Genomic DNA, 5,000 nt, shown 5'->3' with positions numbered 1-5,000 from the left:
AAAATAAAAAACTTTCACACCTGCGGCTATACAACCCTGAAAGCGCCCGATCTCGTCTGATCTCGGAAGCTAAGCAGGGTTGGGCCTGGTTAGTACCTGGATGGGAGACCGCCTGGGAATACCAGGTGTTGTAGGCTTTTAATTTTTTCTCACAGTCCGGGGAGAGCTTTTTGCCATGTGTTTCTTGCACATCATCAAAGCTTTAAACCCTTATTTGAACCTTCTCACCTTCTCTGTCCTGTCCCAGGGCTTATAATTCTTTCTGTCTGACGACAAGCAGCAGCAGCAGCAGCAGCAGCAGCAGCAGCAGCAGCAGCAGCAGCAGCAGCAGCAGCAGCAGCAGCAGCAACAGAATAAGAGAAGTAAAATAAAGAGCTTTCACACCTGCGGCCATACCACCCTGAAAGCGCCCGATCTCGTCTGATCTCGGAAGCTAAGCAGGGTTGGGCCTGGTTAGTACCTGGATGGGAGACCGCCTGGGAATACCAGGTGTTGTAGGCTTTTTCTTTTCTCACAGTCCGGGGAGAGCTTTTTGCCATGTGTTTCTTGCTCATCATCAAAGCTTTAAACCCTTATTTGAACCTTCTCACCTTCTCTGTCCTGTCCCAGGGCTTATAATTCTTTCTGTCTGACGACAAGCAGCAGCAGCAGCAGCAGCAGCAGCAGCAGCAGCAGCAGCAGCAGCAGCAGCAGCAGCAGCAGCAGCAGCAGCAGCAGCAGAATAAGAGAAGTAAAATAAAAAACTTTCACACCTGCGGCCATACAACCCTGAAAGCGCCCGATCTTGTCTGATCTCGGAAGCTAAGCAGGGTTGGGCCTGGTTAGTACCTGGATGGGAGACCGCCTGGGGATACCAGGTGTTGTAGGCTTTTAATTTTTTCTCACAGTCCGGGGAGAGATTTTTGCCATGTGTTTCTTGCTCATCATCAAAGCTTTAAACCCTTATTTGAACCTTCTCACCTTCTCTGTCCTGTCCCAGGGCTTATAATTCTTTCTGTCTGACGACAAGCAGCAGCAGCAGCAGCAGCAGCAGCAGCAGCAGCAGCAGCAGCAGCAGCAGCAGCAGCAGCAGCAGCAGCAGCAGCAGCAGCAACAACAGAATAAGAGAAGTAAAACAAAGAGCTTTCACACCTGCGGCCATACCACCCTGAAAGCGCCTGATCTCGGAAGCTAAGCAGGGTTGGGCCTGGTTAGTACCTGGATGGGAGACCGCCTGGGAATACCAGGTGTCGTAGGCTTTTTCTTTTCTCACAGTCCGGGGAGAGCTTTTTGCCATGTGTTTCTTACTCATCATCAAAGCTTTAAACCCTTATTTGAACCTTCTCACCTTCTCTGTCCTGTCCCAGGGCTTATAATTATTTCTGTCTGATGACAAGCAGCAGCAGCAGCAACAGAATAAGAGAAGTAAAATAAAACACTTTCACACCTGCGGCCATACCACCCTGAAAGCGCCTGATCTTGGAAGCTAAGCAGGGTTGGGCCTGGTTAGTACCTGGATGGGAGACCGCCTGGGAATACCAGGTGTTGTAGGCTTTTAATTTTTTCTCACAGTCCGGGGAGAGCTTTTTGCCATGTGTTTCTTGCTCATCATCAAAGCTTTAAACCCTTATTTGAACCTTCTCACCTTCTCTGTCCTGTCCCAGGGCTTATAATTCTTTCTGTCTGACGACAAGCAGCAGCAGCAGCAGCAGCAGCAGCAGCAGCAGCAGCAACAGAATAAGAGAAGTAAAATAAAAATCTTTCACACCTGCGGCCATACCACCCTGAAAGCGCCCGATCTCGTCTGATCTCGGAAGCTAAGCAGGGTTGGCCCTGGTTAGTACCTGGATGGGAGACCGCCTGGGAATACCAGGTGTTGTAGGCTTTTTCTTTTCTCACAGTCCGGGGAGAGCTTTTTGCCATGTGTTTCTTGCTCATCATCAAAGCTTTAAACCCTTATTTGAACCTTCTCACCTTCTCTGTCCTGTCCCAGGGCTTATAATTCTTTTTGTCTGACGACAAGCAGCAGCAGCAGCAGCAGCAGCAGCAGCAGCAACAGAATAAGAGAAGTAAAATAAAAAACTTTCACACCTGCGGCCATACCACCCTGAAAGCGCCCGATCTCGTCTGATCTCGGAAGCTAAGCAGGGTTGGGCCTGGTTAGTACCTGGATGGGAGACCGCCTGGGAATACCAGGTGTTGTAGGCTTTTAATTTTTTCTCACAGTCCGGGGAGAGCTTTTTGCCATGTGTTTCTTGCTCATCATCAAAGCTTTAAACCCTTATTTGAACCTTCTCACCTTCTCTGTCCTGTCCCAGGGCTTATAATTCTTTTTGTCTGTCGACAAGCAGCAGCAGCAGCAGCAGCAGCAGCAGCAGCAGCAGCAGCAGCAGCAGCAGCAGCAGCAGCAACAGAATAAGAGAAGTAAAATAAAAAACTTTCACACCTGCGGCCATACAACCCTGAAAGCGCCCGATCTTGTCTGATCTCGGAAGCTAAGCAGGGTTGGGCCTGGTTAGTACCTGGATGGGAGACCGCCTGGGGATACCAGGTGTTGTAGGCTTTTAATTTTTTCTCACAGTCCGGGGAGAGCTTTTTGCCATGTGTTTCTTGCTCATCATCAAAGCTTTAAACCCTTATTTGAACCTTCTCACCTTCTCTGTCCTGTCCCAGGGCTTATAATTCTTTTTGTCTGTCGACAAGCAGCAGCAGCAGCAGCAGCAGCAGCAGCAGCAGCAGCAGCAGCAGCAGCAGCAGCAGCAGCAGCAGCAGCAGCAGCAACAGAATAAGAGAAGTAAAATAAAAAACTTTCACACCTGCGGCCATACCACCCTGAAAGCGCCCGATCTCGTCTGATCTCGGAAGCTAAGCAGGGTTGGCCCTGGTTAGTACCTGGATGGGAGACCGCCTGGGAATACCAGGTGTTGTAGGCTTTTTCTTTTCTCACAGTCCGGGGAGAGCTTTTTGCCATGTGTTTCTTGCTCATCATCAAAGCTTTAAACCCTTATTTGAACCTTCTCACCTTCTCTGTCCTGTCCCAGGGCTTATAATTCTTTTTGTCTGACGACAAGCAGCAGCAGCAGCAGCAGCAGCAGCAGCAACAGAATAAGAGAAGTAAAATAAAGAACTTTCACACCTGCGGCCATACCACCCTGAAAGCGCCCGATCTCGTCTGATCTCGGAAGCTAAGCAGGGTTGGGCCTGGTTAGTACCTGGATGGGAGACCGCCTGGGAATACCAGGTGTTGTAGGCTTTTAATTTTTTCTCACAGTCCGGGGAGAGCTTTTTGCCATGTGTTTCTTGCTCATCATCAAAGCTTTAAACCCTTATTTGAACCTTCTCACCTTCTCTGTCCTGTCCCAGGGCTTATAATTCTTTTTGTCTGACGACAAGCAGCAGCAGCAGCAGCAGCAGCAGCAGCAGCAGCAGCAGCAGCAACAGAATAAGAGAAGTAAAATAAAAAACTTTCACACCTGCGGCCATACCACCCTGAAAGCGCCCGATCTCGTCTGATCTTGGAAGCCAAGCAGGGTTGGGCCTGGTTAGTACCTGGATGGGAGACCGCCTGGGAATACCAGGTGTTGTAGGCCTTTAATTTTTTCTCACAGTCCGGGGAGAGCTTTTTGCCATGTGTTTCTTGCTCATCATCAAAGCTTTAAACCCTTATTTGAACCTTCTCACCTTCTCTGTCCTGTCCCAGGGCTTATAATTCTTTCTGTCTGACGACAAGCAGCAGCAGCAGCAGCAGCAGCAGCAGCAGCAGCAGCAGCAGCAGCAGCAGCAGAATAAGAGAAGTAAAATAAAAAACTTTCACACCTGCGGCCATACCACCCTGAAAGCGCCCAATCTCGTCTGATCTCGGAAGCTAAGCAGGGTTGGGCCTGGTTAGTACCTGGATGGGAGACCGCCTGGGAATACCAGGTGTTGTAGGCTTTTAATTTTTTCTCACAGTCCGGGGAGAGCTTTTTGCCATGTGTTTCTTGCTCATCATCAAAGCTTTAAACCCTTATTTGAACCTTCTCACCTTCTCTGTCCTGTCCCAGGGCTTATAATTCTTTTTGTCTGACGACAAGCAGCAGCAGCAGCAGCAGCAGCAGCAGCAGCAACAGAATAAGAGAAGTAAAATAAAAAACTTTCACACCTGCGGCCATACCACCCTGAAAGCGCCCGATTTCGTCTGATCTCGGAAGCTAAGCAGGGTTGGGCCTGGTTAGTACCTGGATGGGAGACCGCCTGGGAATACCAGGTGTTGTAGGCTTTTAATTTTTTCTCACAGTCCGGGGAGAGCTTTTTGCCATGTGTTTCTTGCTCATCATCAAAGCTTTAAACCCTTATTTGAACCTTCTCACCTTCTCTGTCCTGTCCCAGGGCTTATAATTCTTTTTGTCTGACGACAAGCAGCAGCAGCAGCAGCAGCAGCAGCAGCAGCAGCAGCAGCAGCAGCAGCAGCAACAGAATAAGAGAAGTAAAATAAAAAACTTTCACACCTGCGGCCATACAACCCTGAAAGCGCCCGATCTCGTCTGATCTCGGAAGCTAAGCAGGGTTGGGCCTGGTTAGTACCTGGATGGGAGACCGCCTGGGAATACCAGGTGTTGTAGGCTTTTAATTTTTTCTCACAGTCCGGGGAGAGCTTTTTGCCATGTGTTTCTTGCTCATCATCAAAGCTTTAAACCCTTATTTGAACCTTCTCACCTTCTCTGTCCTGTCCCAGGGCTTATAATTCTTTCTGTCTGACGACAAGCAGCAGCAGCAGCAGCAGCAGCAGCAGCAGCAGCAGCAGCAGCAGCAGCAGCAGCAGCAGCAGCAGCAGCAGCAGCAGCAACAACAGAATAAGAGAAGTAAAATAAAGAGCTTTCACACCTGCGGCCATTCCACCCTGAAAGCGCCTGATCTCGGAAGCTAAGCAGGGTTGGGCCTGGTTAGTACCTGGATGGGAGACCGCCTGGGAATACCAGGTGTTGTAGGCTTTTTCTTTTCTCACAGTCCGGGGAGAGCTTTTTGCCATGTGTTTCTTACTC

At 49.4% G+C, this 5,000-nt stretch overlaps 12 non-coding genes and 3 pseudogenes across 12 annotated transcripts; all 15 read left to right on the top strand.

Moving 5' to 3' along the window:
- Nucleotides 1–18: 18 nt before the first annotated feature.
- On the top strand, nucleotides 19–137 carry LOC128486380 (5S ribosomal RNA). The gene has a single exon (XR_008352680.1). It is a non-coding gene; the product is annotated as a 5S ribosomal RNA (ribosomal RNA).
- A 245-nt stretch (nucleotides 138–382) lies between these two features.
- LOC128488358 (5S ribosomal RNA) lies at nucleotides 383–501 on the top strand. Its single transcript, XR_008353774.1, has one exon. It is a non-coding gene; the product is annotated as a 5S ribosomal RNA (ribosomal RNA).
- Nucleotides 502–750: 249 nt separating this feature from the next.
- On the top strand, nucleotides 751–869 carry LOC128486930 (5S ribosomal RNA). Its single transcript, XR_008353199.1, has one exon. It is a non-coding gene; the product is annotated as a 5S ribosomal RNA (ribosomal RNA).
- Nucleotides 870–1,129: 260 nt separating this feature from the next.
- Nucleotides 1,130–1,238, top strand: LOC128487056 (uncharacterized; annotated as a pseudogene).
- A 186-nt stretch (nucleotides 1,239–1,424) lies between these two features.
- On the top strand, nucleotides 1,425–1,533 carry LOC128487536 (uncharacterized; annotated as a pseudogene).
- Nucleotides 1,534–1,745: 212 nt separating this feature from the next.
- Nucleotides 1,746–1,864, top strand: LOC128485784 (5S ribosomal RNA). The gene has a single exon (XR_008352112.1). It is a non-coding gene; the product is annotated as a 5S ribosomal RNA (ribosomal RNA).
- Nucleotides 1,865–2,068: 204 nt separating this feature from the next.
- On the top strand, nucleotides 2,069–2,187 carry LOC128488357 (5S ribosomal RNA). The gene has a single exon (XR_008353773.1). It is a non-coding gene; the product is annotated as a 5S ribosomal RNA (ribosomal RNA).
- A 236-nt stretch (nucleotides 2,188–2,423) lies between these two features.
- LOC128486929 (5S ribosomal RNA) lies at nucleotides 2,424–2,542 on the top strand. The gene has a single exon (XR_008353198.1). It is a non-coding gene; the product is annotated as a 5S ribosomal RNA (ribosomal RNA).
- Nucleotides 2,543–2,793: 251 nt separating this feature from the next.
- LOC128485783 (5S ribosomal RNA) lies at nucleotides 2,794–2,912 on the top strand. The gene has a single exon (XR_008352111.1). It is a non-coding gene; the product is annotated as a 5S ribosomal RNA (ribosomal RNA).
- A 201-nt stretch (nucleotides 2,913–3,113) lies between these two features.
- On the top strand, nucleotides 3,114–3,232 carry LOC128488355 (5S ribosomal RNA). Its single transcript, XR_008353771.1, has one exon. It is a non-coding gene; the product is annotated as a 5S ribosomal RNA (ribosomal RNA).
- Nucleotides 3,233–3,450: 218 nt separating this feature from the next.
- On the top strand, nucleotides 3,451–3,569 carry LOC128485867 (5S ribosomal RNA). The gene has a single exon (XR_008352194.1). It is a non-coding gene; the product is annotated as a 5S ribosomal RNA (ribosomal RNA).
- Nucleotides 3,570–3,793: 224 nt separating this feature from the next.
- On the top strand, nucleotides 3,794–3,912 carry LOC128485885 (5S ribosomal RNA). The gene has a single exon (XR_008352212.1). It is a non-coding gene; the product is annotated as a 5S ribosomal RNA (ribosomal RNA).
- A 206-nt stretch (nucleotides 3,913–4,118) lies between these two features.
- On the top strand, nucleotides 4,119–4,237 carry LOC128485049 (5S ribosomal RNA). The gene has a single exon (XR_008351404.1). It is a non-coding gene; the product is annotated as a 5S ribosomal RNA (ribosomal RNA).
- A 227-nt stretch (nucleotides 4,238–4,464) lies between these two features.
- On the top strand, nucleotides 4,465–4,583 carry LOC128486012 (5S ribosomal RNA). The gene has a single exon (XR_008352333.1). It is a non-coding gene; the product is annotated as a 5S ribosomal RNA (ribosomal RNA).
- Nucleotides 4,584–4,840: 257 nt separating this feature from the next.
- Nucleotides 4,841–4,949, top strand: LOC128487458 (uncharacterized; annotated as a pseudogene).
- Nucleotides 4,950–5,000: the final 51 nt, after the last annotated feature.

The sequence above is a fragment of the Spea bombifrons genome, chromosome 3 (assembly GCF_027358695.1).
Source record: "Spea bombifrons isolate aSpeBom1 chromosome 3, aSpeBom1.2.pri, whole genome shotgun sequence".
Taxonomy (NCBI): domain Eukaryota; kingdom Metazoa; phylum Chordata; class Amphibia; order Anura; family Pelobatidae; genus Spea; species Spea bombifrons.
The sequence above is the reverse complement of the archived record's forward strand: the minus strand, read 5'-3'. Positions and strand labels throughout refer to the sequence as shown.